The sequence below is a fragment of the Brugia malayi genome (assembly GCF_000002995.4).
Source record: "Brugia malayi strain FR3 genome assembly, contig: Bm_v4_Chr4_scaffold_001, whole genome shotgun sequence".
NCBI lineage: Eukaryota > Metazoa > Nematoda > Chromadorea > Rhabditida > Onchocercidae > Brugia > Brugia malayi.
Window position 1 is genome coordinate 7,902,688 of NW_025062478.1, and position 9,884 is coordinate 7,912,571.

Here is a 9,884-nt window from a genome sequence, read left to right on the forward strand (position 1 = left end):
AATACAGATAACATTCTCCATGCTTTTGAAAAAGCACACATGGATGAATGGTTCAAATCCATTAATAAAAAACTGTTACTAATATATAAGAGTATCGAGTAAGACACTAGTGGTAGACAGGAACACAACCTAAAACATCGACAAAGCATAGAAACCGCTTTATCGTTAAAGTTTGTACGCATCTTAATTAATTAGGGTTGCCAGGTAACATTCATCCCAATGAAAAAGGAAACAGTACAAAATGATGGAACTTCTGTTTACATATTGATTAATACCAAGAAACTACCAGGCTACCTCACACTACGAAATATTGCCTTAGCTTATTTACAAATAAGCTGAGTATAGTGCAACGTGAAGACTTTATCTCTGTCCAGTACTGTACTAATACATTCTTTTGAATTACGCCCGTCTTAAACTGCTTCGGCAGTTTGAAAAAATGAAATCCCACCGCGAAAGAATTTCACTTTTTTGACCATTTTTATTATGAATATTTAAACACTGCAAACTTTCAATTAATATATCATTACTTCAAGCAGCAAAAATGCATCAGTGTCATCAATTGATAACGTCTCTACGTTCTTTTACGAATAGAATACACGGCTACAGATAACTACAAAGTACCATATTAAATACTGCAAGGTAAACATTACGTGTCAGGGCAACCAGTAGTTATGTTCTTAATTAATTAGAAGACCGATTAGTTCTTCGTACACTGTCTCCGCGCTATTTTTAAAATCTTAAATGGTGCTCTCTGTTTTACTCGAATGACAAATGACACGAGCGAAAGATGAATAATATATTCGTAGTTCGTTTGATCCAAACAGTCACTTTATTCAGCTCATATGTAACCTACTGAAGTTATTTTGATCAATACAAATGATAATTCGATTCTTCGAAGAAAGGATCAAATTTAAAAGTTTTGGATTTCTAGATAAAGAAAAAATGAAATTATCCATTCAAATGTTTCGTTTAAAATCATCCAAAAGTAATTTAGGCTCCTCCTAGCTAATTTACATAGATATGATGCAAATTAGCTAGGAGGAGCTTAAATTTCTTTAAAGTCAAAGGGGTCGTTTTGAAAGGAATGAGAGGACGTACTGGACCATCGCTATCATTAGCAAAGCATCAGGTGGATTGCGTTGAATCGTATAAAGTGGACAAAAGAAAGAGACGATGTCTGAACATTACCAACAACTGGTTAACAAATTGAAAAGAAGAAAAGTAAAGCACAACGAAGATGATGAAAGTTTTCTGAATTTCACATCAAATATTCCGATAAACAGCAAAGAGTTAAATTAAAACAAAGGGAAGTTTCCATTCACAAAAACAGAAAGTAAGGAGGGAATTTCGATGGGTGAAAGATATTAGCTTTTCTAGTCCCTAATGATTCTAGAAGTAATCAGTTAGTTAGAGCCAAAATAAACAAATGAATGACAGCATTTAAGGGAGGAGGAAATCTTGACATGAATGGAGTATTAATGACGAGAATAAACTTTTTGGCATGGCAAAAACAGAAGATTATCATATCTAACGCACAGGAAATATTCAACAAATTTTGATCAAAGTGTCCAGCAATGACGAGAACAACTGATTAAAATCCATTACAAACCGACTGCACTCTCAAATAATGAGTCTATCACAGCAACATATTCTTCCCACCGCTCTCGCTGTCCATCATGCAATCTTAATTAACATATTCCCAACAATACGAACTAAAACGTTTAAATCTCACAAATTTCTGGATTCATCTGAAGGAACTCTTCTGAAGCAAGTATATCAATTTGTAGCATTTTCAATTTTCCGACTAGAATAATCCGGTAAATCAGAAATGAACAGGAACAGTTCTATCAGTGTGATGATACATCCATCCAAAAATACTTGTGAATCAATTTTAAGGAGACGCGATTGGAGATGCTATTTGCAGTGGTCACGAACAGATGGTATAAAGAGAAAGAGAAACGATCATTGCACCAGTGACTGAGGAAGGTAGAAGTGACACAGAGGATCGATGATGATAGATACGGACGGATATACAGAACAAACACTAAGTGAAAGTGAGGGCACAGGGAGAGGTTAGGGTAAGATTGCCTTTAATAGTTTTTAACAAAATTAGACAATCCGAAACTTGTCAAAGCCCACCTTTCTGAAATGAAAATTAGATTTTTCAAATTGTTTCAAATTTGAGCTTAAAGCAGGAAATAACGTATACCGATGGATAATAACTACTTTGATAGGTGACAGTGCAACTAGTATAAGCCGTTTCCTGGCTAACTCGTAAGTACTGAGAGAGGTCAATGAATGTTAAAGAGACGAGAGGAAATGAATGAATTAAACGCTGCTGCATTTACAGGGTTGATGGAATTGTAGTATATTTGTATTATCGATACCTGCGCATCTCTCCTCAAACAAACGATGAAACGAACCGTCCTTTTGCCATCTCATCAAAGCAGCAGCGATTTTGAAAGGAAAGGAAACATTTTCATTTGACAAATAAGGCCAAAACACACAGTGGAATATTTCTGCTACTTTACCATTTCAGTAGAAGCTAACAGGTTCACTTTTACAATTTATGAAAGCTGTTGCTAATATGCAAATTAAGCTCTGTTCTTAAATAAGAGTAATAAAGAGAGAATTTTTTACAAAATCTATAACCTCCCCTCCCTCTACTCTGTAATCTTTTATCCCTGGAAGAGTGCAGGAATGCAGGGATCAGTCACTACAGAAAACAATAAGATTAGAGTGTTACAATACCATAAGTAAAAATACCTACCTACTTTTAACTGGTGAAACAGAAGTAGTTTAGTTGTGACAACAGAACAATGGGATATAAACTTGGCTCATTGATTAGAATGACACTGGCCAATGAAGAGAAATGTTCTCTAACAGAAACATACTAATCCTGTCGTGATCTTTTTGTCTTCAATTTAAATTCGTTTCTAAACATGGCGCTTAAAGAAATCGGAAATACTTAAAGTACCAATTATCACATAAGTTAGTGATGAGCAAGGAAGTTAGGTAACACAGTCTAAATTTATACCGAAAACTGATTGCCAGATTTTTAGAAGTTGAATAACAGCATAAGAATTTCAATAAAAAAATGAATTAGTTGTCAACAGTAAATCGGACAAAGCTTCTCCTTTTAAAAGACAGATAAAACTTATATTGTCAATATAGGAATGCGTTAAATTTTTCAAGGCATAATTATTTAATAATTAGAATCCTCTACGATTTACGTAGACTGGAATCTTCTGGAATTTAATAGCGACAATTTTCTGGAATTGTATTGTCCTTCTTTTCACCTACAATCCAACTTCATTTGTTCTGAAAATTACCATTCATCAAAATTAATTCGGCAATATAGAAACGAAAAAAAATTTTTCTTTTGAGTTTCTTTCAAATGAAATTTACTTTGAGAAGCAAAAACCGTTAAAAAAATCTAATTTACAAAACATCATTCAAAAAAATTCTTTCTGAATAAATATTTGACCTTGATGACTTTTTAAATAGTTTGTTAAAAAAATTTTTGTCATGAACATTGGAAGAGACGGGTGGAATAAGAAAAGAAGGCGGCTGATGTTTTAAAAATGAAAATAACATCAATCAACTTCTTCCTTCCTATTTCTGTTACGAAACAGATTTTTGCTGAAAATGAAGAACTCTTTCAACTTTTTTTTTTTTTCATTTCTTGACAAAAGAATATAACATAAGAATGATTTTCATGTGAAAAACGAAAAATAGTTGGCAATGAAATTTGTGTTTATTTATTCATACCAATTCATATTTGCTTGATAAAATGATTTAATAATAGAGTCTTTAAAGCGGCTGTTTTAAAATACTTCAATAATATTTAGTGAGTTGTAATTCTTTCTCGTCTTTCCTTAAAGATAAAATTAAAAAAGGATTATTTCAAGTTTCAATTAAGCTGCAAGAAATATTCCTTACAAAAGATTTGCAGAGAAAAAGTTTTATAAAAATCCATGTAAGCAAAGTCCTTTGTCAGCACATTTCAGTTCCTTGAAAAAGGAGAAGGAAATCGATTGAATCAAGAAATAAAGAAAAGAATCAAACTTTTTTTCTTTTAAGAGGATATCATGAATTCTGTAAGAGGTCAAAGACTACTTAAAAGACACAATCCCAAATTTGGAGGCTGGAATCAGTGCAATAGTAGATGGTGATATCACAAATAATGTAAGCATTGGACGTGAGAGGAAAGGTCATATCTCTTGACAAGTTGAGTCCAAAGATTAAAGAGTGGAAAGTTATAGTAGGGTCGAAGGTACACAGTGTCACATTTCATGTCTATTACCAATAGAGCACTTTGTAGAAGTACGCGACAAATTTTACAAAAATTAAAGAAACGTAATTATTCAAAAAATACCCATTAAGTATTATATTTGTCCCTACAATTCACACTGTTCACATTTGACAGAACAGACGAAAAACAAAAGTTTCAAGTTTAGCAAATGCTGCTAACACGACATAATTGTCACTCTTCTGCTGAATTGTCACCCTTGAGGTGCAATCATTGACTGACTGCACATTAAATCTGTTGATGCCACTTCATTCATGCCAATAAATTCTTTGATTTTCCATCACATCAGATGAGTGAGTGCTGCGTGGCTAAATAGTAGCAGCGCTGAGGAATTCTTTTGCGCTGCGTTATTAGAAAATAAAATTATGCTACTGAATTAGTCGTTCGTTATTGAAAGATTTGCTCAGAGATAGATGAATAACTGTAATTAATGTGTATGGAAGAAGTGTAGCGTTTCCGGACTTTCTGGCTAAACAAGACAGATGTTTGAATTGTCCTAAAAGCTTTCAAAAGTGTTTAAATTCTTGCAGTAAAGAGAAAAGAAGGAATTTATGATATAAGTGAATAAAAATTAAATCAAATTTGTTTAACAAGCGGAAACTAATTTTAAAATTTAAAATCTTCAACGTTACACTACAATGGCTTAATGATGAGTTTTTCTCTTCGACGGATTTCAGTTGCATCCTAAAGAGAAAGACGGAATTTCAACTAATGTACACATTCAAATTCATATTTCACATCAATTTCATTCTACTATATTAAGTTTAAGATAGCTGAAGAAAATGACTGAATTTTATGATTTTAAAGAATGATTTTAACTGCACAATTTAATTTTTTGAAAGTTTTTTATTTTTTTTATTTTTTTTGAGCAGACAAAAGTGGAAAGATGGTCGGACTTAGATAAGCAAAGAAGAAAATCGTGGCATGAAACAGAAAAAAGGATTAGAAATCCGAAATTCAAGGAAAAAACAAACTTTAGAAAGAGAATCTACATATGTTGTACATTTGCAGAAATATAATTGACGCTTTACAAATAGAAGAAATAATGAAAGTATGAAAATTCATGCCTTATTCTTTTTTAGCATCCAAAATTTCTAGAAATAAAAAACCAGTTCATGGGATTTCCGAATCTAAAAAATAGCTCACGTCCCAATTTTAACCTAACTGATTCTTCACAATGTTTTGAGAGCTAAAAAATATTTTCTAGATTACTATGGAAAATAAAAGATACAAACCGGAATAAACAGACCAATGTCAGTTTCAATGAAAGCGATATTTGATAAATTAACACTTAGAAATATTAAAAGCTACCATTATAATATCATAAAGTGACTAGAAAGAGGAAAAGAATAATTGTAAGGATTCTTATAGCAACGAATAGAATTTAATCAACTTTAGATAGTATTCGGAATAATATTCTATATTCAAAAAAAGATAATATTCTTTCTTATTTCTTTCTAAATTAAGATTGAACTTTTCCAGGTATTAAGGAAATAAGACAAATCTTAAGGTAAAAGCGGTTTATTATAAAAAAGAATTTGAACTACAATAAAAAAAATAAGCAATAAAGCTATTGAAGTAGGCGAACTGACGACACCTAATTCCGTAACAATTGAGCGAATTGATTCGTTAACTTCCTGCAATGCATTTTGAGTACATTCATTTTACTAAGAATTAATTTGAATTTTTAGAATTTCAATCCATTTTTTCATTTCTTAAAGAGCTAATTTGAAAGGAATATTTGTGATCGACGATTTAAGAATATTGAAATACATTATTGATACATCAAATATGTTTGATAAATAGAAAAAGCAGAAATAAATAAAATAACTATTTTAGTGAGTTAATTAATCATAATTAATTGATCGAGGAAGAATAAAAGAATTGATATTTTGAAAAACAAATAACCAACCATATCTACTTTTTCTCTCTTAAGGTGAAATTAAAACTGAAATGAGCCAAAATTGTGAGTTTTTAGCAATGAAATAATATGAATTTGATGAAAGCAAGACCTATCATTCATCAAGCATGACTTTCAATTCATTTATCTTATCCGATTGTACTCGCTTATATCCAAACTTTCATCTTTTTATTCTTCATAGCTATTAGAAGACCGGTAACTGCATTTTTTTTCTTTTGAATATTCTAACTAATAGTAGATTTTGGATTTTTTTAATTAACTGTTGAAAAATCATTTTGATATTTCATTGCAAAAAAGTGTGACCAAAGTACGATCTCAGAAATTCATTGAGAAAGAGAAAAGTAATGGAAGTGACTTTCTTATTTCAACATTCTCGAATTTATAGCAGAATTTGAAGATAAGAAAAAGAGTTAAACAACGTTGCTATCAAAAGAAGGAACGAAAAGATTAAAACATCATCATTTTCCGAAAATCATCATTTTTTGTCCGAGATGAATTGATACTTACTTGCAGTTCTTGTATTTTACTCCACCACTAATCCACCGTTGAGAATATAGCAGCAACTTTCATTGATTCAAGAAACAGTTTGAAAATTTATTCTAGGGATTAGTATTAATTAGTCTTCATAATCTGAAAATTGGTAAAAATATTTTTCAATTATTAATATATTAGAAGCTTAAAACTTATAAAATTAGGTAGGAAAAAACTCAAATATAAATGCAGTTATCTTAAAAAATTTCTTCATTGGAAAAAAGAAAAAAGAAATGGTTCAATGTGATCGAAGTACGATCTCAGAAGAACAATCTTAAAGAGGTTGGAAGATAATTGCATGGACCAATTTATTGTTCTTCTTAAACTGCTTTTTTTGTTGCTTTGCAAAACTTTAACTTTCAATAAAATTATCTCTCGTCTTAGAAAATGGTGAAGTGACGAGAAGATTTGAAAAAAGCTATACAATAGTTTCCATTCTTGATGTTCTATACATCAGCTCTTTTTGTCATCTATTTACCTAGTTCTCAGCTCAGAACCCAAAAGACTCAAAGCAGATCATCTTATCAATGTATGTAATACAGCCTATAGTACTGCGCAAAAGTTCGCTATGTTTCTTCTTCTCAGTGCAGTAGCCGTACAGCTTCTTCTTTCAGACGATAATTGCCCTTGCCAAGGTCAATCAGTGATTTGAACCATGCAAAGTCCCGGAAGAAAAGTAATTCTGTCAGTCACTACGAACTAATTGATGGCTCTACTTGTACGTCAATGTATTATCCGTTGCTGATGGGCACAACAATTCTTTTATATTTCGATTACGACAAAACATCAATCGAATTGAGATTGGATCTTAAATGGATGATCTCGAGATCTGCAAAAAAATCTGCTAGCTTTATTCCACCATAATGGATAAGCAAAAATAACTATTATGCTTTTAATGTATTACAAAGAAGTTTTTCTTCTATGTATCATATATAATTTACTGTTATAATTACAAAGTTGATGATAACAAATGTCAACTTTACTATCTCAATATCTAATCGAATATTTGAATAACAAAAATTAAAGGCTAACTTAAAAGTGTTATTACCATAAAATATACATAATGGAATGGGATTATCCCCAAATTTTTGAGAAAAAATTACGCAAAATAATAGCTAATTTTCCATTCCATCGAAATCTAATTGAAGTATCCCAAAGACTACAGCACTTATCCTATTACTCATCAAATTTGTTGTATAAAAAGCCAACATAAAACGGATATATAAAAAGATAAGCAAAAGTACGAATAGTAATAGTTTTAACTCAAATGCTAATATCGGTGGACAATTCTCCTTACATCGTTTAACAGCTGTTGAACAGAAGGCAATATAATAAATATATTTTAGGAATACTACCAATATATTACTACCATAAATTGACAAAATCAAACATCGAAAAGTTGAAATGATGCAGAATATTCCGATTTTTTCTAGAAAATTTATTTACAAAAATAGTTATTCATCTTTCCTTAACATGTGATATTCTTTCACTTTTGTTAAACCATTTGATACACTTTGGCATCGTATTAACTTTAGGCTAAATCAACAAAATGCTATTGAAAAAGAATTGAAAGCTAAACTTTCTTCTGTTAAATTCTACTAAGTTAAAATTTGAAAATGACGGAAGTTTAGCTTTTCTCAAACAATTAAGAAAGAAAGAGGATAAGCGGAAAGTGATGGAAGAAATGAAGAGATATCGAATTTCGATCATTGTAAAATGAACAGTTGTGGGTAACCAAATTCTCTCCATATTTCAATTTCCCAAAATGACAGCCACTCATCATTATGATTTAACTGTGATATTGCAGTGATGCTACCTTCTTCCACCTGCAGTCGATTACTTATCTTACAAGAAAAAAACTATTAAATGAAATATTTTATTGCAAGCAATTGGAATATTAACTCCGAATAACTTCAAAGCTCTTTCGCGAAGAAAAACTATTGCAAAAATTTTGTCGCAAAAACTGCTGCAAGAAGACCACAACCGATTACTACTGTATTTCAGTTTGCAATAAAGCAAAGGAAGTTTGCATTGAAATAAACTTTCTCAATAGCTGTTAATAAAAATTGAGCTAAACTTATAATGGTTCTAAGAATGATTTCAAATATTGTAAATACAATTTTAGCTCTCTTCTATTAAATTAAAGTTAAAAAAAATTGTTTTGAACAAATATTCCATACTTACACTTTTCTTGGAAGACACTGTTTCGTTATCTCTTCATCATTGTTGGAAATTCTCAGAAATTGAAAAATAAAGGAATTATGTTTTATTGCTTTAAAAGAGATCAAAATGATAAACTGCTGTTAAGAATGTACTAATTTATGTAAGTATCGAATGATAAGTAATAACATATGAAGCAATTTAATTCGATTCTGAAATGCTGCGAAAGCATATGCATGCAAAAATTATGGCTTAAGTAAATCAGGAAAGTATTCTGAAATAATAAAATAAGCATCGAAATAATCATAATGGTTATAAGAGGCAATTTAAAAATAAGCAAATAATATAATCTGTGGAAGTGGATAACTTTAATTGCAAAAACTATGAATTGAGGACCAATTTTGCAAAGCACTTGTCTCGTTTTTTTTTTTTTTTTTTCTTTTTTTGAATGAATGGAATATGAGCATACAACAGGACGAATTCATTTGTTAAGCGCAAAAAACTAATCCTTGGCTAAATAACAATCCAAATTAATAATGACCAATTGAAGAAGCAAAACCATTTACAAAAAAGATATCAAAGTATATGTAGGCAATTTTAAAAGTTTTAGCAAATTATATCCAAGCAAAATATAAACCCACTTATCACTTGTTTTTAAATCTTATAAAAGCTATCAAAATAATAATTACTGAAAAAAATCCCTTGCATAGAGTGAAATCTGTTTTAAAATATATGAAACAAACTTCAGTATTATCAGGAAAAAGAAGATTTTTTATGAAGGAAACAAGGCAAGGTGAGTTACAACTTTAGTTTTATTGCAAATTGAAAAGGCTTTTCGTTGCTTATCATGGTAAAATGATAAGCAACGAAATCTCTTCACCACTTGTCAATTTTAATAATTTTATGATTCTCATGTTCCTGTCGTACAAAGTAGTTTCAGTGTTTCGCACTTTTTACACT